At 38.3% G+C, this 24,865-nt stretch overlaps 1 long non-coding RNA gene across 3 annotated transcripts in view; it reads right to left on the bottom strand.

The window, feature by feature from the left end:
- The window catches only part of LOC136847010 (uncharacterized), a 426,772-nt gene that overhangs the window by 178,609 nt on the left and 223,298 nt on the right, over positions 1-24,865 (bottom strand). For all 3 annotated transcript variants that reach the window (XR_010855575.1, XR_010855574.1, XR_010855573.1), the window contains one exon: positions 16,934-17,058. This is a non-coding gene — a long non-coding RNA (uncharacterized lncRNA). The remainder of the gene's footprint in view (positions 1-16,933; positions 17,059-24,865) is intronic.

The following is a 24,865-nucleotide window of genomic DNA, read 5'->3' on the forward strand; positions in this document are numbered from 1 at the left end:
TACATAAATACACACATACAGTATATATATATACATATATATGTTTGTATGTATGTATATAACATATATATTATATATATATACACATATATATACCATCGGAACTAAGATCTACTACTAAATTGGCCTCCCAAACTACGTTTTATCACAGTCCGAAACGCGGCATTATGAGATAACAGCTTTAAAGAATGGTTTATAGAAATCGTATCCAGGGTCTATTGCTGGCCTATTGCTGATAAAGGGACTTTCCATTATTAAACTGCTTTCATCTTTTGTAGTCAGTTATTTAGGAAAAAAAAAGGGGGGGGGGGGGGTCGTTTCAACATTAACAAACAGAAGGGGGTAGAAAGGTGCAATGAACGTCGAAGTTCGTTTATGCAAAAATTGGTCATGAATGTCAAGATTCACTCGAAGCTCCTTCTAATTCGGTGCTAGTACAACAATTCTATTTTCAACCCTTACCTTTTATATCCCGCGTTACCAATTACAATACCTGTTGATTTGTTTATTTAATGCTTCTCGAAAGTGTCCTGTCTTTTATCAGCGTTCTTATCTCTTTATGAATACATTGTTCGCCACTTAAACGTATTTCCCTTTCGGGGTGAATTATTGTCAAACTACCGGCCATTATCGACATGGAGATAATCGAAATAATGATGACAATGATGATGGATATAATGACGGTAGGACAGCGATCATTGTAACTCCATACCACAGATAAACCTCATCTTCACTAGAAAAAAGAAGACAAGGAAGGAGGAGAAAAACCAAAATTTTAACATAAAAAAAAAATCCTAACTTAATAAGTACTTAACCATCCGGAAACAGTTTGGTCCAAATCACATATCATCAGGGAGGGGACCACCGTACAAAAACCTTCCCTCATTAGACCTCAGAACACCTCGAAATGCGAGTACGTGATGATCATTACAATCGGAAACAGGTAAGTTCTTCCCTTTTTTTTTTTTTGTATTCCCTTTCTTTTCATTTTCTTACGGGGTCATTGGGTAATTGGTCACCCCCAGCGCCGTCTATTGTGCTCTCCGGTGACGTCATAATTGAGACGGATCGCCTCCCGTCTTTTCCCTCGGCCATTGTGAGAAATGCAGCGAAAATGTATTTCATTGCGCTGCGATACCTGTAATTACGGCCCTTAAAATGAGAGAGAGAGAGAGAGAGAGAGAGAGAGAGAGAGAGAGAGAGAGAGAGAGAGCCTCACATTAAAAATCCTTGACCATTTCACGTTCCCGAGTTCCAGAGGGAAAAGAAAAACGAATTTTTCATTAAAAGAGAAATACTAATATTAACAGCAGTTGCGACCTTGAAAATGACCGTGCGCATGTGAGAGAGAGAGAGAGAGAGAGAGAGAGAGAGAGAGAGAGAGAGAGAGAGAGAGAGAGAGAGAGAGAGAGAGACTTGATCATTCGACAACCCCAAGAAATAAATAATCCTTATAAAATGAGAGATACCCAGATGTTAAAACAACGATTCGAAACTGACCTCTCTATGCAAGCAACATAAACCAGCAGATAAAAGAGTACCGTGACATTTGGATGCTTATTTGCTTGTACAGGTGGCTCTTGTAATGTGAGTTTTATGCGTAACTATTTTCCAGATTTATCTCGATCTTTTCGTGCACACATTTAGAGGACATCCATCATGGAACACTTCAGTCCAAGGACTGCAAGTACAGCAGTATAACAATACTTTGTATATTTTTATAAATGCTACATGCTGGGTGCGCTTATTTGTATTCTGCACACTTGCCTTAATTAATGTGTCTCAGAATTGACCTCAGGGGACAGAGACAGAACGTTTATTAATGAATCTCGAAAGGGACGTCACAATTTTTCTCAGTCCTAACATTGGTACTTCTAATAATAACTGAAATAAACTAATATTATAATTATCACTAATGATGCTAGCGATAACTAGCAGGCAAGGTGTGGTCACAATAAAAAATATTTAAGCGAAATTTAATTCAAGCCCCCTTTGTTTTAAGAAAGCGAGAATAACATTCTCTCTCTCTCTCTCTCTCTCTCTCTCTCTCTCTCTCTCTCTCTCTCTCTCTCTCGTCAGGGAACATATTTATTTCTTTTTTTTAAGAAAAAACGGAAAAACAACATATTTTCAGGATGTCTTTATATTGCTATCTGTTTCACCGAAATAATTTTGTCACTTGAAAAGAACATATTTTAATTTCTCTCTCTCTCTCTCTCTCTCTCTCTCTCTCTCTCTCTCTCTCTCTCTCTCTCTCTCTCTCTCTCTCTCTTTCCAAGACACATCAATGAATGCTCATCGCCAAAGGACCCTTTTAGCCAACCACTCCGAGACAAAAACCCATCATAAAGTCAGCACGTATTCCCTTATCACCTAGAAAAACCAAAAAGTATAAAAAACTAAAGAATTATTGTGCTCCATAAAAGGTATTAGGGGTATCCGTTAATGAGATATGCAATACCTTACCAAAATTAGAGAGAGATAAAAAAGGTCTTCCGGAATTTGAAAAGCTAAAAAAAAATAGTAAAAAAAAAAGGTCCTCCAAAATAATAAAAAAACTGTCGGTCACATCTCCCGTCTTGTAGTTTATGGTCGCTGTTAATTTGATATTAATTACAGCGCGCACACACGCACGCACACACACACACACACACGCACACGCACATACGCACGCACTCAGTCCTTTTCGAACGCCACACAGGAAACATAGAAATTAAAAACCCATTCCCACATACGTCCCATTACGAGAAGAAAAAAAAATTCCATAAAACATTTTGACCTAAGAAGGTAAAAAAGGAGGAAGGAGAACTGTTGGAGGACTCGAGTGAAAATGAGGAAAATGAATAAGAAGTGGAAATGGAAATGAGAAGTAAGAGAAAGGTGTTCAAGACTACAAAGAGTCTTGTAATGGGTAGTCACCAGATAATACAGGATAAATGGAATTAAAATCCTTCAGAAATGGATATGGTAGCGGAAAACGGGAGAGAGAAAATTAGTTTTATGGAAAGAGACTGATAATATGCATTATAAGGAGACGAATTTAAATGGGTGGTAAGCTGGAATGAAAATGAATTGGAGGACAGACAAGGGAGAATAGAAAGAATACTAAAAAATGTAAAATTTATGCCATGGGTGAGGAGGGTTGGTAGAGCCAGTTGTAGAGTTAAAGGGAAGAGGGTTGTAGACGATAAAGACCGCTTGCAGAAGGAAGGGAGGAAGTGTTGGTGGAAGAAGTGGCAAAGGAGTCAATAGGGGAGAGGGGTTGCAGAAGACAGGGAGAAGGATTTGTGAAAGAAATGGCAAAGGAGTGGATAGGGGAGAGGGGTTGCAGAAGAAAGGGAGGAAGGATTTGTGGAAGAAATGGCAAAGGAGTGGATAGGGGAGAGGGGTTGCAGAAGAAAGGGAGGAAGGATTTGTGGAAGAAATGGCAAAGGAGTGGATAGGAGAGAGGGGTTAAAGAAGAAAGGGAGGAAGGATTTGTGGAAGAAATGGCAACGGAGAGGATAGGGGAGAAGGGTTGCAGAAGAAAAGGAGGAAGGATTTGTGGAAGAAATGGCAACGGAGAGGATAGGGGAGAGGGGTTGCAGAAGAAAGGGAGGAAGGATTTGTGGAAGAAATGGCAAAGGAGTGGATAGGAGAGAGGGGTTAAAGAAGAAAGGGAGGAAGGATTTGTGGAAGAAATGGCAACGGAGAGGATAGGGGAGAAGGGTTGCAGAAGAAAAGGAGGAAGGATTTGTGGAAGAAATGGCAACGGAGAGGATAGGGGAGAGGGGTTGCAGAAGAAAGGGAGGAAGGATCTGTGGAAGAAATGGCAAAGGAGTGAGTAGGGGAGAGGGGTTGCAGGAGAAAGGGAGGAAGGATTTGTGTAAGAAATGGCAAAGGAGTGGATAGGGGAGAGGGGTTCCAGAAGTAAGGAAGGAAGGATTTGTGGAAGAAATGGCAAAGGAGTGGATAGGGGAGAGGGGTTACAGAAGAAAGGGAGGAAGGATTTGTGGGAGAAATGGCAAAGGAGTCGATAGGGGAGAGGGGTTGCAGAAGAAAGGGAGGAAGGATTTGTGGAAGAAATGGCAAAGGAGTGGATAGGGGAGAGGGGTTGCAGAAGAAAGGGAGGAAGGATTTGTGGAAGAAATGGCAAAGGAGTGGATAGGAGAGAGGGGTTAAAGAAGAAAGGGAGGAAGGATTTGTGGAAGAAATGGCAACAGAGAGGATAGGGGAGAAAGGGTTGCAGAAGAAAGGAGGAAGGATTTGTGGAAGAAATGGCAACAGGGATAGGGATAGGGGAGTTGCAGAAGAAAGGGAGGAAGGATCTGTGGAAGAAATGGCAAAAGGGTGAGTAGGGAGGAGGTTGGGAGAAAGGGAGGAAGGATTTGTGTAAGAAATGGCAAAAGGTGGATAGGGAGGGGTTCCAGAAGTAAGGAAGGAAGGATTTGTGGAAGAAATGGCAAAGGTGGATGGGGAGAGGGGTTACAGAAGAAAAGGAGGAAGGATTTGTGGGAGAAATGGCAAAGGAGTCGATAGGGGAGAGGGGTTGCAGAAGAAAGGGAGGAAGGATTTGTGGAAGAAATGGCAAAGGAGTGGATGGGGAGAGGGGTTGCAGAAGAAGGGAGGAAGGATTTGTGGAAGAAATGGCAAAGGAGTGGATAGGAGAGAGGGGTTAAAAAGAAAGGAGGAAGGATTTGTGGAAGAAATGGCAACGGAGGATAGGGAGAAAGGGTTGCAGAAGAAAAGGAGGAAGGATTTGTGGAAGAAATGGCAAAGGTGGATAGGGAGAGGGTTGCAGAAGAAAGGGAGGAAGGATCTGTGGAAGAAATGGCAAAGGAGTGGATAGGGGAGAGGGGTTGCAGAAGAAAGGGAGGAAGGATCTGTGGAAGAAATGGCAAAGGAGTGAGTAGGGGAGAGGGGTTGCAGGAGAAAGGGAGGAAGGATTTGTGTAAGAAATGGCAAAGGAGTGGATAGGGGAGAGGGGTTCCAGAAGTAAGGAAGGAAGGATTTGTGGAAGAAATGGCAAAGGAGTGGATAGGGGAGAGGGGTTACAGAAGAAAGGGAGGAAGGATTTGTGGGAGAAATGGCAAAGGGGTCGATAGGGGAGAGGGGTTGCAGAAGAAAGGGAGGAAGGATTTGTGTAAGAAATGGCAAAGGAGTGGATAGGAGAGAGGGGTTGCAGAAGTAAGGGAGGAAGGATTTGTGGAAGAAATGGCAAAGGAGTCGATAGGGGAGAGGGGTTGCAGAAGAAAGGGAGGAAGGATTTGTGTAAGAAATGGCAAAGGAGTGGATAGGAGAGAGGGGTTCCAGAAGTAAGGAAGGAAGGATTTGTGGAAGAAATGGCAAGGTGGATGGGGAGAGGGGTTACAGAAGAAAGGGAGGAAGGATTTGTGGGAGAAATGGCAAAGGAGTCGATAGGGGAGAGGGGTTGCAGAAGAAGGGAGGAAGGATTTGTGTAAATGGCAAAGGTGGATAGGAGAGAGGGTTGCAGAAGTAAGGGAGGAAGGATTTGTGGAAGAAATGGCAAAGGTGGATAGGGAGAGGGTTGCAGGAGAAAGGGAGGAAGGATTTGTGGAAGAAATGGCAAAGGGAGTGGATAGAGGAGAGGGTTGCAGAAGAAAGGGAGGAAGGATTTGTGGAAGAAATGGCAAAGGAGTGGATAGGAGAGAGGAGTTGCAGAAGAAAGGGAGGAAGGATTTGTGGAAGAAATGGCAAAGGAGTGGATAGGAGAGAGGGGTTGCAGAAGAAAGGGAGGAAGGATTTGTGTAAGAAATGGCAAAGGAAGTGGATAGGAGAGGGGTTGCAGAAGAAAGGAGGAAGGATTTGTGGAAGAAATGGCAAAGGTGGATAGAGGAGAGGGTTGCAGAAGAAAGGGAGGAAGGATTTGTGGAAGAAATGGCAAAGGTGGATAGGAGAGAGGAGTTGCAGAAGAAAGGAGGAAGGATTTGTGGAAGAAATGGCAAAGGAGTGGATAGGAGAGAGTTGCAGAAAGAAAGGGAGGAAGGATTTGTGGAAGAAATGGCAAAGGAGTGGATAGGGGAGAGGGGTTGCAGAAGAGAGGAGGATTTGTGTAAGAAATGGCAAAGGAGTCGATAGGGGAGAGGGTTGCAGAAGAAGGGAGGAAGGGATTTGTGTGAAATGGCAAAGGAGTGGATAGGAGAGAGGTTGCAGAAGTAAGGGAGGAAGGATTTGTGGAAGAAATGGCAAAGGAGTGGATAGGAGAGAGGGGTTGCAGAAGTAAGGGAGGAAGGATTTGTGGAAGAAATGGCAAAGGAGTGGATAGGGGAGAGGGGTTGCAGAAGAAGAGTGGACACAATACTGTGGAGGAGCAAGGAAAGGTGTCACAGTGGAGGGGTTGCAGACAAATATGGGAGGAAGGGCTGCAAGATAAAAGAGATGGGCAGGGTTGTAAAGGATAAGGAGAGGTTTGTAAACGACGACTGGATAGTGGGTTGTGGAGGGACATTGAAAAGAGATTGCATAGGATAAGGGAGAGGTTGTAGCTGAAAAGGGGTAGAGCGGAGATCACGATTATGAGAGATATGGCAGAAAATGTTATAGAGGATAAGGACCCTAGACCAGAGGAGAGGTAGGGTTTATATAGCAGCGGGGAGAGGGATTGTGGAGAACAGTGGATAAGGGGTTGTAAAGATAAAGGAGGTATCGAGACTGTTGTGGAAACTGGAAAAGGGGGTTATAGAGGAAAACGGGGAGAGCAGGTTGTAGAGGACAGGGGAGAGGGGGTTGTACAGAGGAGGGGAGAGGTGTTATAAATGAAAAGGAGGCTTAGAGGCTGTGAAGAAAAGGGGGAAGGGTTGTAGCGAAAGGAGAAAAGGGGTTGTAGAAGAAAAGGGGGCAGGCAGGTTGTCTTATGTACCCGTGATCTCCATCCGATAACCCTAGCGACCTCTTCTCTTTCTTCTTTCGTCTTTTCCCGTTTCTTCTTCTGTCAGCCATCTGTTGGCCCTTGGGTGGAAAAACCTCCGCCGGTGTTGTGGTTTGGGGACTAAGTAAAACACGCGTTCCGATGCTCAATTGTAAAATGGGAGACATAAAAATAGGCTTCTACGCCTCAGGCCTGACTAGAAATAAGGCCATATGTTAAGCTCGCCTCTCAGAAGAATTTCTCTCTCTCCCTCCCCCTCTCTCTCTCGCACGCGCGCATGCGCGCCTATTATTCTTCCAACGTTCTTCATTGTTCTTTTCTTCAGTGGGATTATGAAATCGAAACTGTTTGACTTAACTTGTCATTCATTTCGTGAAGGACCATAGAAGCAAGAGTACATATAAACATAGAAACACACACGCATTATATATATATATATATATATATATATATATATATATATATATATATATATATATATATATATATATATAATATATATATACATATATATATATATATATATACATATATATATATATATATATATATATATATATATATATATATATATATATATATATATAATATATATATATATAGTATATAAATCACTGACAGTGATAATCAACTTAAAAACCTGCGAAAAAAGGTGGTTGGATCTTATAAAAAATTTCTTATACAGAGACGAAGAATTTCATAACAAAACACACTGCTTAACTATTTCGAACTCGAGAACCGGTGGGTTTTATCTTACCAATATTTTCATAAATTTCTAAAGAAACTGCCTCGTTTTATCGATGCTCAGCAGAGTCTTATATCTATTTACAAAATAATACACAAGTTTATAAGTGTTCTTTTAATACTGTAGATATTCAGAAGACTTCCCAGAAGAATCTCGCTTTACTAATGCTATAAATAGAGCGAAGGACCTGGTTGCTATCCTTATTCGGAAAAAAAAAATTCATGTTGGCTCCGTGACTGTTTGCGTGTTATGAAAAATAACCGTAATTCATTACCATTGCAAAAGGAAACTATATCAAAACCATTCTCCTCAGCAACTCCGCTTCTCAGGAATTCGATTACTTGAACTAAGAATAAATAGTACTGATAACTATTTAGGCTACTTCCATATGACTTGTAACAAGTTTTTAATCCCCTTGTTTATCTTGTCTACTGTTACTAAAACAAAAAATAATATGAATTACATAAAAACAGTTTCCTTATGCGATGCACAGCAGACATCCAAAAAGCCCGAGTTGTTTTAAGAAAAAGCAAGTAAAATATGCGCCGAAGTTTCTTCGGCGCAATCGAGTTTTCTGTACAGCCGCTATAGCTTATAAACAAGGCCACTGAAAATAGAGCTATCTTTCGGTGGTCTCGATATGATGCTGTATTAGCCGCGACCCATGAAACTTTAACCACGGCCCGGTGGTGGTCTATCCTACATCGATGCCAGAAGCACGATTAAGGCTAACTTTAACCTTAAATAAAATAAAAACTACTAAGGCTAGAGGGCTGCAATTTGTTGTGTTTGATGATTGGAGGGTGGATGATCAACGTACCAACTTGCAGCCCTCTCCTCAGCAATTTCAAGATCTGAGGCGGACAGAAAAAGTGCGGACAGAAAAAGTGCGGACAGAAAAAGTGCGGACAGAAAAGTGCTGACAGAAAAAAGTGCGGACAGAAAAGTGCGGACAGAAAAAGTGCGGACAGAAAAAGTGCGGACAGAAAAAGTGCGGACAGAAAAAAGTGCGGACAGAAAAAGTGCGGACAGAAAAAAGTGAGGACAGAATAAAGTGCGGACAGACAGACAAAGCCGGCACAATAGTTTTCTTTTACAAAAAAACTAGAAATGAATAACTTCTGATAAATACAGTATATTGCTATGATTGATAATTTTCTTTGATGTAATTGCTCCTCCTCAACAGATTTACTGCCCTTTTGTTCCAAGGCCACCGTCATTTAAAAGGTCGATTGCATGATTATTAAGGACGATACATAGATTCTACTGATTCATTTATTTTTATTTACGAGCAAGAGCCCGTGCTTTCTGAAGGCCGTTTAATCTAACAAAATCAACAACCATATACAGATTCCATGTTCTTTGCGCAAGGTAAGTTTTTCTTGACAGTGTTCAATGTGCAGTATTTAAACAGTGATAAAGACAGGGAAGATATATGTACCAAGAGGCTTAATTGCCGGGCTAAACACCGCATAAAATCTGAGGTTTGATGGTAGGGTTTTGACTCCTTCAAAATGCATGGGTGATACTTGGCAACAACTGGTCGCAGGAGTCCGATACAGCGAAGTGTTTGATTATGAGAGAGGCAAAAAACCAGCGAAGTTTAAGTAATTTCAAAAATAACTAGAGTCAAGGACATAATTACAACCAAGTTGTGCAGGGAATATCCCTGTCGTCACTGCCCGTTTAGATAATCTTGGATTTGTTATGTTCTGCTTCTGGCCCTACTTAAAATTCCAAGTGTATTACTAAAGGCGATTGGCATTCAAAGCAGCAATTGTGGATGAATATGCAATGCCGATGGTATCTACACTAGATTTTGATCTGTTGAGGCTATGCAAAATATCTTCGCAGATGCAACGCTACAAGGCCAGTAACGTGGCCTCTTACAACACCAAAGTATGGATTTTTTTTCAGATACAATATTCAAAACTAGCAACGAAGCCTCCCAAAATACCAAATTCCTTTGATTTCGATAGAAAAGAATTTTTTTTAGGAATAGTATGTATATAGCTTCTTAGAATAAATTTTCCTGAGAAAGAGAAAATACTTTTTAGGTATGATAATCACACAACCTTTCAAAATACCAAATTATGTTTTCTTTTGTAGAAGGGAATTCATTTTTGAGGAATGGTAATAACACGGCTGCTCAAAATACCAGAGCATAGTAAAATATTTTCAGCCTAGTGATATCCCCTCAGATACCAGTGTCCCAAAAAAAGTAATCTTGATGACTTCCAGACCTTCATTGCCACCCGGCAATAACCAACAGGTCGAAGGACAGGTTCCAGACGAAGGTCGCTAATAAGTGAATGCCCAAAGATCAGCATTTTACATATCAGTGTATAGGATTACTCGTTAATTACAAATTAAATCAGCCTCATACACTTTATAGTAATGATCTCAAGAGTCCTCTCCTTACGTATTCGAAACAGCACAATTTGGGTAGGTCTCAGGTATCTAATTAGTAGTGGTGGTGTACTTACAATGAAGGCTGGGGAGAATCAAGGCCATCGTCACCCAACACAGTACCCTAATCCCTCCCTGACACAATATCCTACCCTTTCAAACACAATCTCGTACCGTTTTCCTTAACACAATATCCTACCATTTTCCCGAGCACAATTCCTATCCATTTACCCAGCACACTATCCTTTCATTTTATCAGGCACAATATATCATCCCTTTCCACCGCGATAGCTTAACTCCTTCCCAACATTAAGTACCGATTCTTTTTCCAATACAGAACTGTCATTCCCCAACCACAACTGCATATTCTTCTTTCCCCAAAAATAATAACATTTCCTTTCCTTGACACAACAGCTTATCCGTTCGCCAGTAGTAAGCTAACCCATACCAAACATACTTCCTTACCTATTCCCCAACGCAATATCCTATCCCTGTTTCCTAAAAAATACTCTGTTCATTTCCTCAAAACAATAATCTTCCCCTCTTTAGTACAAATGTCTTACCCAGTTTTAGATTAACAAAGCTGTTTTTGCTGCAGATCCTGATATATCCACCACCTTGACAAAACCAAACTTGACATTATTTAAGAGATAAATAAACTGATAAAATCACAGCATACATAAGTGGTTAAGGGAGATAATGACTTTGATGTTCTTCAAAAATAAAAACACAGCACACACAGTTGCTAGAAGAGAGAGAAAATCAGCTGAACAAAAGAATGGGAGGCGGGTAGACAGACAGAGACCCTCCACAAATGGGGGAAAAAAGTTAAAAATCTTCAAGTTCTTTTCTTTATCGAAGCTACTGCGCGAAGTCTTCTGGACCCTGCTGTGAAAGTAATTGTACGGATTCCTGCGCCTCAAATACCAGCTGGTTCTGGAATTAACTCCGCGATTAAGAGAATATCTTGGCTCCAGTCCCTAGATTCACTTCGCCGAACACAGTTTCTTAATGTATCGACCTTCAAAGTGAGCACAGGTTCCGAAAGTGCCTAGCCCGGAGTCAATGACCATAGTCGTTGCGACGCCAGCTTACATAACTCAGTCGATCGAGTGCCTAAACTAATAATATGAGGTAACACTTCAAATAACGTTGATCCTGGCAAAACCTCACAATCATCCATCATCATCTTGGTTTACTTTTGGAGCCCTTCTTTCATCCCTTTATCGGTTCGAATTATTTTGAGGCCAAATTTCTACGGGAAGTCAAGGATTCTATAAGGATAGTTTAGTTTTGTAGGCTATTATATCAACTTTCAAACGAACTGAATATCTTGAGACTGAAATCGAAAACTTACAGGGTTTAAAATATCGACTGCAATTCGAAACTGATTTAGTGTTCTGAAAAATCTTGACAGCGTGGAATCGAGAATGCTTTCCATGCGTTCCTAAAAGTTTTAATATTCATTCTGGGGTCGAAAACTATCTTCATGTGTTTCGGGAAGTTTTCATATTCTGTCTGAAATCGAAACGATTTCATTTGATTCTGAGAGTCTCAGTATACTGACTGCAACCGAAAAATCTGTCTATGGGTTTTAGAAGAGTTTGATAACTTGTCTCGAATCGAAAAAGCCTTGGTCTCTATTAACTGTAGAGAATCCGAAGGTCCACACCAGGCCAACTCTCCCTTTCACATTTCAGAAAAGAGTAAGTTGGACTCGTGCCAAAACGAATCTTTGCTCTCTGAGCAGCTACTAACCAGTAACAAATGTACAGACATGTTTGCAAAGTCTGCTATCGAAAATGTTCTTGGTAAGTCATGCAAGATCTAAAACCATTGTTGGTGACTGTTCTCCGAAAATTCAAAAACAAACCTAGCTTTGCCCTTCCCAAAGAAAGTAAGCAGCCTAAACAGGAAAAATACGATATGCACTGTTATTGTATATGTTTATGTCATATCAAATCTGACCTCATTCCATCAGATCCTAATCCCTAGGCATTGCTTAAACCAGTCACAAAAAAAAAAAAATGCACATCCCAGAGAACTGGATTTGTTTCAAAGATGTGAAGCACCCCGTTATAGTTATTATTATTCTTCATCGTATGCAAACCTAACCACGTGCCAGCGATGGCTCTTCTGCCCTAAAATGGGAGACTGTAGTATCTGCAAAAATACAAAACTGCGAATAATGGTAGATGTTCTCTTGCCTTACTAATGATTTTGCAGATACTGCAAATGGGACCCCCTAAATACTCGTGGAAAGCATTGAAGAATCATTCTGAAACTGCAGTAACGTGTGTATTAGTGTTTCACGAGCCCAATAGGTGGCATATCTCAATTTCGAAAATTGTGCAGATACTGCAGTTTTCCATTTTAGGACAGTCTTAATCTCTGAGCAGTCTCGCAACATATTTTAGCACATACTGAGGGCCCAGAAAAATAAGAGCCTCGCTAAAATATGAAACCCGCATCTCTTCCTCTTATTCTGAACAGTCTGGAAACCTGTCGCCCAAGCAGCGGCGTAGTTTTGCCCATCCAAGAGAACCCGAATGGTCGAAACGCAAAGAGCTTTGAATAGTTGAGATATCAAAGGGACAGGTTTCTACTTTCCTCCATGATGGATGGTTGTGCTTAGGACGCTGATGGTCTGGCCACAGATTTGTTTGCATACATGACGTGGCGTTCCTCTCACGCTTACCATTTTTATTCTTCTTAACCTTTCGTATTATTCACAGTGTTTAATATTTTTCGTCTTCTTATTCTGAATTTCACTGCGCATTATTCATCGGTATTTATGTTGTTTGTCGTTTTCATTTTTTACGATTCGAAGAAAAGTCATTCGTCCAGTTGCCAAATATAGCCACCTGTGGGGTGTCCCTTAGATGTTCTGAAGATGGCCAGTTGATTGCTCACAGTTCGAGTAACGCTCTCTCTCTCTCTCTCTCTCTCTCTCTCTCTCTCTCTCTCTCTCTCTCTCTCTCATATATATATACAGTATATATATATATATATATATATATATATATATATATATATATATATATATATATATATATATATAGATTGACAGATAGATAGATAGACTGATACATAGAAAGTTACAACGAACCAGACCCATTAGAAACATCTATTGTTCTTAAGTACATTTCTTGACTAATAAGTACATATGTGTAGGTATCCAATAAAAAAAGTCTAACACGCATGTTTTAAAATGAGGTATTCTCATCTCATATATATTAATAATGACAATGATACTGACACACTGGTGAATTATTTTTTATCGATACCGTCAGTGGGATCAGTTAAAATTCTGAACACGAGAAAAATAATGCTGAAAAGAATGGTATCAGCGACATAAAGAGAAAATGACTGCCCACAAAGCTCCCGTCAGTCGGTATTTGAACCGACACACTTTCTAAAATAATTACATGTCTCCACCCATCAAAATTATACCCGTTTCCTCTCGTAATTGGATGCTGATGACCTCTGTCAGTGTGGCGCCAGGTTAATGTAAACCAACCGACCTCTCATGACTGGTAACAGATGACATGTATGAAATGTTCCGTAATGGGCTAGAATTTTTCGCATTAACTAAGCCTTCTCCTGACCTCAGTTATAAAGGCTAATCTATCAATGCTTTCCTTTTCATCTCAAAACCTGGTTGTCCATTAGAGGAATGTCTCCCGAAACAGTGATATTTTCGTCCACCATATTCATTGGCGATTCCATTTTGTTCAACAATAAAGTGAAGTGGTCGTTCCACTTTGCTATAGGTGGACCCAGTCATGGTTCTAACAACACAAAGTTCCATCCTGCTCCATGGGCCCAGTGGTCATTCTATCTTGTTCAAAAGAACCAGTGGTGGTTCATTTTAGCTCAATCAACCCAGCGGTTTGATCAACTGACCTAGTAGTGTTCCAATTTTGCTCTGCAGACCTTAAAGTGGTTCTATCTTGTTTAAAAATAAAAAAAAAAACAGTGGAGGTTCAATCTTGCTAAACGAGCCTGTGGTGGTTCCATCTTGTTCAAGTAGCCAACCGGTGGTCCCATCTTTTTCGCCGGGCCAAATGGTAAGCAATTTTCGTCAGAAAGCCCAGTGGTGGTTCCATCTTACACAACAACCTAGCAAGCAGTTCCTTCTTACGCCATGAACCGAGTGGCGGTTCAACTTGCTCGACGTGCCCAGATATTCCAGCTTGTTTAGTAAACCCAACGGTAACCTACTTTTATACAACAAACCCAGTTGTCTAGCTTCCAAAACGAATACACCGGTGGTTCCTTCTTGTTCAACGAACTCAGTAGCGGACCAGCACAATAATATCGTGTGGATTTATACCAGAATTCTAAGACACGTTACATTTTTTTTCTCCAAATTGTAGTAGAAACAGTTTAGAATAATTTTTAATTAAGATACCAATGAATAAATGAAAATTGACCTAACTATATATATATAATGAAAAACGCATTAGCTAAAGAGAGAGAGTAAGAGAGAGAGAGAGAATTCCCGGGGAGTGTCCCACCCTCTACGCTACTGTAGCCGCAGGAGGTCTCAGTACTCCCGTGGACAGGGGCACCTCCCAAACTGACCGCCCGCTCAGCACCCCGCGGTCACCTCCTATAAATTACCACTTGGGGAAAAGAATCCGTGGCTGAGGGGCACGTGAGAAAATGACCATTCATACCCACGGGTATAATAAGTAAGGTGATGGGGGAGGCATAGCAAAGCTAGGGAGTTTCATCGTGGTGCAATGACCATCATTAGCTGCATCGGCCGTGTCCCGGACTCAGAGGGTTCAAATTAAAGAGATTGTATGACGTCTTCAAAATTCTATTTTTTACCGTATGGACAATTTAACGCTAGAAGTTTCCCAACGCTGAGTCATTTTTAAAGACGTTTTCAGGATTGTATTTTTTTTATTTAAGGGAATTACGTAACTTCGATTCATCTTGAAAATCGCTCCTATGTTGAACCTCTTTTGGTAAAGGCAATTCGACTACCCAGCGTTTTTCAGTACTAAATATCCATTCTTTGGAGATGTTTTCAAAGTTTTTCTCGTGGTCTAGTCAGAGAAGACTATGGATTTTAAAACGCTATTGTCTTTAAGAACCTTTCAAGGCTGTATCTCAAAACGGTAAGGATAATTTAGTCCTTTAATACGTTACAACGCTGAATCATCTTGCAAAACGTTTTCTTGGTTGTATCTCATAAATTATGGGTATTATTGTTGCTATACGCTTTTCAATACTGATTCGTCTTGCAAGAAGTTGTGATCATTCGTAATGAAAGCACGATTCTGATATATTTGGTCACTTCTCTGATAAGTGGTTCGTCCCTCGATTAGCCTCAAAATCGCTTCTGATGTTCTCTTAACGGAAGTTATAAAATTATTTGAATAATGAAAATACTTAATGCATACAGAGAACGTACTGACTACTAAAAAAAAGCTATATCTTTTCTGAGTTTTGGCTAGGTTGACACCACAGCTTCAGCATATAAATGGAGAAATATACCTGCTTTGCACATATATGTTTCGCTTAAAAAACCACAGTAGATGCACGTGACTTCAGTGTTTAAGCGAATTCCGCAGGAAAATGACAGGCAGAAGTTCAGCACCAAGCGCTTTCACGTTTATTGACGCATCGTTAATAAACGTGAAAGCGCTTGGTACTGAACTTCTGCCTGTCATTTTCCAGTGGGATTCGCTTATACAGTATATGTTTTGTGCAAGAGATGTATACATACAAAGACTGCAACACCACATATGCATAATGCAGTGTTAGTGAAAAGTATGAAGAAATCTGTGTGCGTTGATTTCTCTAATATAAGTGTTCACGTCAATCGTGGGCTTATTTCCTTCTGTAAAAGAAAACAACCATAATCTATTAGCAACAACAAAGTCCTCTCTGAAAGCACGCGTCTTACTCAGTGACATTCTTTTGTTTTCCCAAAGGAGGCTCGAAATACGTAATATTCACCCCATAACTTGGTCAAGGTTTACTTTCTGAACGCCTGTCAGGAGGCAGCGTTGTGCCGTGCGAAGAATAAGCGTCACGCTTACGCTACCCTTGTGCGTATGGCTTCATTCATTCAGTAACTTCATTCATGCAGTAACTTTGCTTATTTAAATTCTGGATAAAATCCAGTTCTGTTAAATTTATCCTTCCCGACCTTTGCAATAATCTCTGGCATCGTCATTCGACTGATTCACTGATTATGCTTTCACAAAAATCCGTACTTAGGAAATCTATGCATAAAACAACGAAATGGCAAAATTTACATAACACACAAACCCACAATAGTAATGATATCAGTAATTTTACATATTTATTTTTCCTTACTGTGCTATTTTCCCCTACTGAAGCCCTTGGAGTTTTAGCAGTTTGCCTTTCGAAATTTGGTTACAGCTGGCTAATAATAATAATAATAATAATAATAATAATAATAATAATAATAATAATAATAATTAGTTGCTATCAGTCTCGGTGGGCATGAAACAGATGTTTAAATCGTACTATAACAATAATAGTAACATTGAAATATCACTATTATTGCTATCTTTATTATCAATCAAGAGATACCTGTCACGATACACAACAGAAATTACAGTCTCATAATTCAATGATGCTTTCCAACTTAAAGTTAGTCGTTAAGTAAAGAAAATAACAGGTATTTCTATCAATACCCACACAACAGAACGCCATTAACAGCACATAAAAAAAACTACAAAAAGAGTTGTAGAGTATCAAACAAAAAAAAAGGGGGGGGGGCAAAATTTTAGTAGGAGAACCTCTGGGATGTGTCGAACCGAGTAAACACAACGTTACTTGACCAGGTGATTTATGTTACCTGTAAAACTTTTTAATGATTGGCCGAAGTACCGCAGGAGCACTGAACCGCACGCAGGTCTTACCTGTAATATCAGTTTGCGGGTCTCACGGCTGATCCACCAGAGATAAGAGGCGCCGTTATCGACCCGCGATAGTGGATCTCCCTTCGTCTGGCGTCCACCAGTTGTGAACGGGGTCATTTTCGGATCTGTAATAATAATAATAATAATAATAATAATAATAATAATAATAATAATAATAATAATAATAATAATACCGTCGTAATGGCTGAGGTGATGAAGATAAAGGCTATGACAAACTGTAATCACAACGTCAATAAAACTAATATAAAATTAATAACTTTATTATTATTGAGACCATTATCACCATTGTTGCTAACATCGCTAACAAAAACAATTAAATTAATGATTAATTAAAATATGAATGATAATGTTTTGGACGACAATAATACTACTACAACTAATAATAATAATCATCATAATCATAACCATTATTATTACAATTATTATTATTTACAGCTCTCATAAAAAAATTTCACCATCCGAACACTGTATCATATTTTAGGCACGATCATTAAAAATGCTTTAATAGCTCACGAAGCACGATAATCACCACATTTAAAAGCCTAATACGGGATAATTACCATTCCATTGTTTGCTCATATCAGAGAAGTCCATTTAGAGAAGAAAAAATAAAGGAAATGTTTATCTTTACTTTTTTACTTAATGTATGAAGTTTATTATATTTAGCCAACTTCATGCGTCAATTTGGAATCATAATTAGATATCTGTTTGGGATCGATAAGTGGGTCATTAAGTTATGGAGTTGTTTAAAAACTGGCAGTTATGTGTATATGCCTAGATGCATCTCGTCTCGCTGTGTTTGCGCTGTGATTTCTTTTTTATTTGTTGTATTTTACATTTGCATTTTACAGATACGTCAACTCAATCTTTCAAAGGAGAGTGTTTTTTGTTTTAATACGGCTGCAAAGATATTGTTTTTCTTTCTTAAGTATTATGAATATAATTGCTGTATTATTATTATTATTATTATTATTATTATTATTATTATTATTATTATTATTATTATTATTATTATTATTATTATTATTACTGTACCTGCGACTTCCTAAGGAAAAAAAAACATTAAAAGCACAAAAGATTATGTACATGAATGCCACATAAACAGTTTCTGTTATTTTTCATTTTTACGTTTTTTTCTGATACCTCTGCACATCAAGTCATAAGAGCGTATTCTTGTAGAAAAACAGAGGCGAAGCAGTTTTGTTATTAAATACTTACTTAATTATGTTTTTTAATAGCCTTCTCCTCGTACATCAAAGGTGCGCTTTATATTGTCTTACCGAAGCGAGATTAAAACTACGTGAAAAAAGTTAAATCTTTGCTCATTGCCTAAAATAAAATTAAACAAGCGAAATAGAGGCTAATCAAAAGCAAAAAAAAAAGACATAAAAATACAAAATATGTATTTAGATTGATTCACAGAAATGAGAAATAAGACACCTGTCGAAGTCAATGCAATTAATCTCCAGACATAATGAATTTCGCAAAAATCAGACTCAATGAAGAAGTATCTTTTTACATTTTGGTACACTATCATTTTATCCTTTTAACTATCATATCAGCCAAAAGTACGATGAAAATCTAAATTACGAATCCTATGGCATATGTCACTTGATATAATGACACCTTCATGGAATCAAGATGTACCGGTACCTGATTCACTCTTCCCTACAGTAACTCCTTCCCAAACTTATTCCACCTTCTAAATGTTTGTTCAATTTTCTTGACATCTAGTAAGGCTTCAACCCTTTCGGACAATGGGTAAATGAACCAGCAATTGTTCGGATATAGTCTGTATCACGCAAGGCTTCCTGTCTCGAAAATTCGACAGTGTATTTGCATACCTGACTTGATCTCACCTCCTGCTTTTTTTTCTCACACAGTCTTACAAAATCAGATATCTAAACCGGAGGATAAAACAGGAACAGACCCAAGTTTTATTAATACATAAACACAGATATAATATATATATATATATATATATATATATATATATATATATATATATATATATATATATATATATATATATATATATATATATATATATATTATATATATATACACACATATATATAATATATAATTTATATAATAGATGTGCTTATATAAAGGTGTGTGCGCTTGATTTTTTCCTTTCTCGAAAATTCGAGATTGTTTGGATACCTGAAGTTAATCACACCACCTGCTTTCTTCGCACACACTCTTACAAAATCAGATATGTAAAAAGCAACAACAGCCTAAGCTTTACATCTATATATATATATATATATATATATATATATATATATATATATATATATATATATATATATATATATATGTGTGTGTGTGTGTGTGTGTGTGTGTGTGTGTGTGTGTGTGTGTGTGCACTTGATTTTTCAAAGTTTTTATGTCCACACTTGGCTTTCAAAAACTATTTCTCTGAATGATAACTGTGACAGATGCTGCATTTCTTTTACCTGCAGTTTGTGGATATTTAGGTATTTACAACTGGAGCCGTTCCGAAAAATCTGTCGGTTTCTGAGACTGGTTTGCCTCGCAACTTTCACAGCAATTTAGAGATGAAATACCTTAAGTTCAAAAGTAATATCAAAATATTTAAAGTACTGCAAACCGAAATGCTATAAATGCAATGGCAAACCGTTTCACTTTTCAAGTGATATATGTCACTTTCCACGAGGATTCTAGTATTGTTCTACGCTAATAACAAATTTGTTATTCTATAGCTACTTATATATATATATATATATATATATATATATATATATATATATATATATATATATATACTATATATATATATATACACACACACAGCAACTGGTCTCAAGAATTCGGCACATTATACGGGAATATCAAGATTTAGAAAAAATTCATCTCGTTTTTATAAATTTTATAAGTTATGATACTTCTGAACATAAAAAAAATGAAGAATAAAACTAAGAAGAAACGATCAAAACAGAAAGAGAGAGAGAGAGAGAGAGAGAGAGAGAGAGAGAGAGAGAGAGAGAGAGAGAGAGAGAGAGAGCAATATCATTCATCACCGGATTTAGCATCCGATAAGTCCTTAATCTTACTGGATCCAAGCGTGATGTCAGAGAACGGCTATTTCCCATTCGTAGAAATATCTTTTGCATGATACGAGATGGGTGTGAGATGGGAGAGTTGGCATTACCTGCAATGCTTGAGAGCGGAATCTGTGATAAGGGCTTGTTTGAACTTTTAGGGATGTGCCGTTGCCAAGTGAGATGGCCATAAATAACCAGTTAAACACAACCGAGAGCATCATAACCTCACAATCGACCAGTCATTTGTTGCGACAACAATAATTCAATAAAAGCAACAGTGATGATTGGAACCTCCAGTAATGCGGCACACCACTGTTCATTGCAACCCTTATAACCAACGTCCAACAATCAATTAAGCATATAAATGGCGACAGCAATACATACAACCAACAGCCAGTAGTTAATTCAGCACACCGGTGGTCACTGCAACCCCTTTAAGCAACCTCCAGCAATCTATTTGGTACGTCAGTACGAACCAACCTCCAACAATCAATTTGGCAAGCTGGTGTACTTGCAACCTCTCTAATTAACCTTCAGTAATCTTATGGGACAATCAGTGGTCAGTAAAAATCTTATAACTATTAACTATCAATCAGGCACAGTAGTGGTCATTGCAATCTTTATAACTAACTTTCACAGATCAAATTGGCAAGTCAGTCGTCATTGCAGCCAATGTAATCAATCTTCAACAATCAATTACGCTCATCAGTGACCATTGCGAGCCCTGTAATCAATATCCAACAATCAATAAGGCACAACAGTGGTTATTACATCCTCTGTAACCCACTTACAACAATCAATAAGGGATATCAATGTCATCACATTCACTGTAACCCACCCAACTTATCAAAATGGCACAATGATCATTGCAGCCACTAAAACCAGCCTCCAACAATCAACTCGGCACTTTAGTGGTCATAGCAAACCCTGTAACTAAGCTCCAACAATCAATCAGGGACAAATTAATGTGGTCACCGCAACCTTATTACCAGCCGCTAACAATCAAACAGGCACATCAGTAGTCACTGCAACCTCTAGCAATCAATCAAGCACTGCAGTGATAATTACAATACCCACAAGGCAAGTTACAACAATCAACTATGCACATCAGTCATAACTGCATTCCTATAACCAACCCCAACAATCAATTAGGCATAACAGTGGTAACTGAAACCCCTATAACCAACTACACTAACACCACTATCGATAGCAACATCCTACGGTTATTTGTAATTATCGGATCACTTCAGTTATCTACAACAAAATAACCAGTACTGCAATCTCCAAAAGCCAGCTGAGCACAAATAAACTCGGCTGTCCAATTTCTTTGTCTTTGGTTTTTATTTCAGTTCTCACCCTTCAAGAACTAATCCAGAAGAGGGCCCTGGGGGTTGCAGTGAGTACCTAGAAATGTGATTTAATTGTCTGGTTAAACTAGTTTTTAAAACAATACCAAAAATAGAAAACGATAAAACCAGCGATGTTTACAGCGTCTTGAAGACCTATTACAGATGGACTTTTGATGTAGTTTAACGAGGTCAAAGTTGTTTTAGCCGAAAGGTTTCTTCTAACTGAGACTAACGAAAACAAGGAAAAAATGCGCCGAGGTTTCTTCGGCGCAATCGAGTTTTCTGTACAGCGTATAATCAAGGCCACCGAAAATAGATCTATCTTTCGGTGGCCTAGGTATAATGCTGTATGTGTTGCGGCCCACGAAGCTTTAACTACGGCCCGGTGGTGGCCTGGTCTAATACTGTATATATCGTTGCCAGAAGCACGATTATGGCCAACTTTAACCTTGAAATAAAAAACTGCTAAGGCTAGAGGGCTGCAATCTGGTATGTTTGATGACTGGAGGGCGGCTGATCAACATACCAATTTGCAGCCCTCTAGCCTTAGTTTTTAAGATCTGAGGGCAGACAGAAAAAGTGCGGACAGAAAAAAGTGCGGAAGGACAGCCAAAGCCGGCACACTAGTTTTCTTTTCAGAAAACTAAAAGTGCGTTTATCCGAAACCTACACCAGGATATAACCGTTTTATTAAAATCAAATTGGAAAATTTAAATATCAGACAAGGTCAGGGTCGTATTACCGAAAATAATAAATAATTCGAAAAATAATCACGGTTTTTTTTTATTTAAGAGGTAAATATATCTCTACTTTCGCTACTTCGCGAGTCTAACGATTACGAAATTTAAAACCGTTCACGATTAGCTCACCAAAAGCATATTGCTCAATACAAACATCTCTTCTAGTATTTAAGCTTAGCTAAAGGTTATTTTGGTTGATTAGGCTGAAACTGGGCTCTACCTCGCGAAAAATGTCGATTATTTTTTATTTGCAAGAAATTTTAGCTGTCTGTTGCAAGAAACAATATGTTCTGACAAGTCTGAAAGCTAAAAAAGAATGGAGCATAATACTGTGGTACAATTTTTGGTATAGGTTCAAGATATATCGAATTAATTACAATATTCATAACTTCAAGAATTTTCACTATTTTAAGCCAATTCCTACGAACTTCGTTATCAATTATGTGCTGGTCTAATTGCAATCATGACCGCCTTATTCATTTCCGGTAAATCATTGTGCCATTTTACTGTTGTCATTGCTGCTACTAGTAAGTGCACTACTAATGCTGATATTATTGCCATTTATTATAATTAACATTCACTTTGTCTGTTTTTTAAGTGTCGTCAGTGGAATATTGTCACAGGTTGTACGGAAATATCACTGTATCCAATTTTAATTAAAATCATCTATTTACAAAAATAAATTCCCATAACTTATATGATTACATATGGAAAGTAATATCAGTTATACACAATTCGATTCATACTGGGTATATTGCAACTATTTCTACCAGTACTTTTTTTTTCCAATTACCATGTGTGTCATCTTCCCATAAGAGTAATAGAAGTACGTGCCATTTTCTTACGACTTAAAAATATTAAAAAAACTAAATATACACGTCTGCTATGACTTGTTTATAATATATATATATATATATATATATATATATATATATATATATTATATATATATATATATATATATATACTGTATATATATACATATATATCTAATAAAAGAAGCCCATAAAACGCCAAAAGCTAGAAAGTTAATGCTATATATTTCAGATAGCAACTATCTCCCTCCACAGAAAACACACATACATAATGTGTGTTTACGCTTTTGACGAACGCATAAATATATCTGAGAGGGAACACCCGTCCTATACTAAAAAACCGCACCAGAGACTTGCTTACAGTAAAATGCACCTACTTATAATAAGATTCCAAATTGGAATCTGGCAAAAAAAGAAAAACTCCCTTTAAAAAAAAAATGAATGAACGAAAATAACCCGTATTACGAGGCATCGAAGATTGTGTAAATCTTGTTTAACTTAGAACCAGTCACTAGTGAAACTAGATGACCTAGAGCTGATTTGAAGGGAGAAAATAATACTCATGATCACTCGTTTCTTTGGCGGAGAAGACTACCTCCAACGCTCGTTTTTCATCCAAAACGAACTTGAGATTTTTGTCTTTTTAAAGCGAAAAGTCAGTCGTCTTTGACCGTTCAGTGACCCCCTTTGACCTTGACTCTGCTGCCCGCGGCGACTTTCTTGGAATTTATGTCTTCAGTACAACTGCTCTTATTTGTATTTTAATGCCATTCTTGGAATTCACTATTTATCATATTTACGGGTCACAGTTTTTGCTGTAAGAGTTCATACACCCAAGCCAGTACCAAGAACGGGTAAGAGAGGTATACGCTCAAGGTTCATTTTATTACCTAGCGTAAACACCAAGCGGTACAATCCTTGCAACAAGGTTTACCAAAGGGAGTGGGTCATAATGTGACCCGGAAGTCAACAGTGTGTGCAAACCTTCCTTTAAAATACTTTAAAATTATTTGCTGCAGGGGAAGGCGGGGGCCAAGTAACATGTAGCTTACTCATTCAGCTATGCTTCAAAACTACGCAATGTCTGTAACACAATATGTTGAGTTTATACCACACTAGGGCGTTCTTTACCATATTCAATTATTATTTGACGAACCTTCAAGTGGTTCAACCATTATTATTATTGCAAACATAGCTACAACTCTAGCAGGAGTGCTGTAACCCCATGTGCTCCAATAAGAAGGCAGCTCCGTACGGATAAAGAAAATTAAAGAGTAAATCATAGGGGAAAAATAACAGAAAAATAATAACATAAAACATTATTAAATTTTGAATTAAGACTCAAGTGAGCCTGCTCAGCAATACAACATCAGTATTCTTTTCCTCGCTGTGTTATGTTTCCCTTGATCTCAGAATATTCAATCCTCGATTAGTGTATTATAGAAGCCTAAGAATTTTCAAAGCGAATTTCAAAGAATATCCCCACGAAAGGAATTCTGCGGAAGTCGATCTAGATCAATTTGCTAGATTTTTACTGACATCTAAGAAGTTCAAACTTTTGTTTGGCTAATGATCAGTTTCCTTTATAAACATAACCAGTAATCTGTGTTTGCTGCATTCCTAAGCATAATAAAATTTGAGGAGACAGCCGTAAATAAAAGAATAATCGATGTATTAGACCTGATCCTAAGACTGTTAAATTCTAAAGCTCAGTTTATTAGCTTTTCTTATATACACCGAGGCAATGTCACTATGCTTTAAGAAATATGAGGATGAAATATTGTACAATGTATGAGTCTCGAGCAGTTTTCAGCAGAATCAGTTTACTCAGTGTTTCTTGTATTAAGTGCAGCACGATACAATAATTGCCCACTATACTGCATTATGCAGAACAGACAAAGAATTCGTAATTTTCATATAATAAAGTGATCATGTT

The sequence above is a fragment of the Macrobrachium rosenbergii genome, chromosome 16 (genome assembly GCF_040412425.1).
Source record: "Macrobrachium rosenbergii isolate ZJJX-2024 chromosome 16, ASM4041242v1, whole genome shotgun sequence".
In the NCBI taxonomy this organism is placed as follows: Eukaryota; Metazoa; Arthropoda; class Malacostraca; order Decapoda; family Palaemonidae; genus Macrobrachium; species Macrobrachium rosenbergii.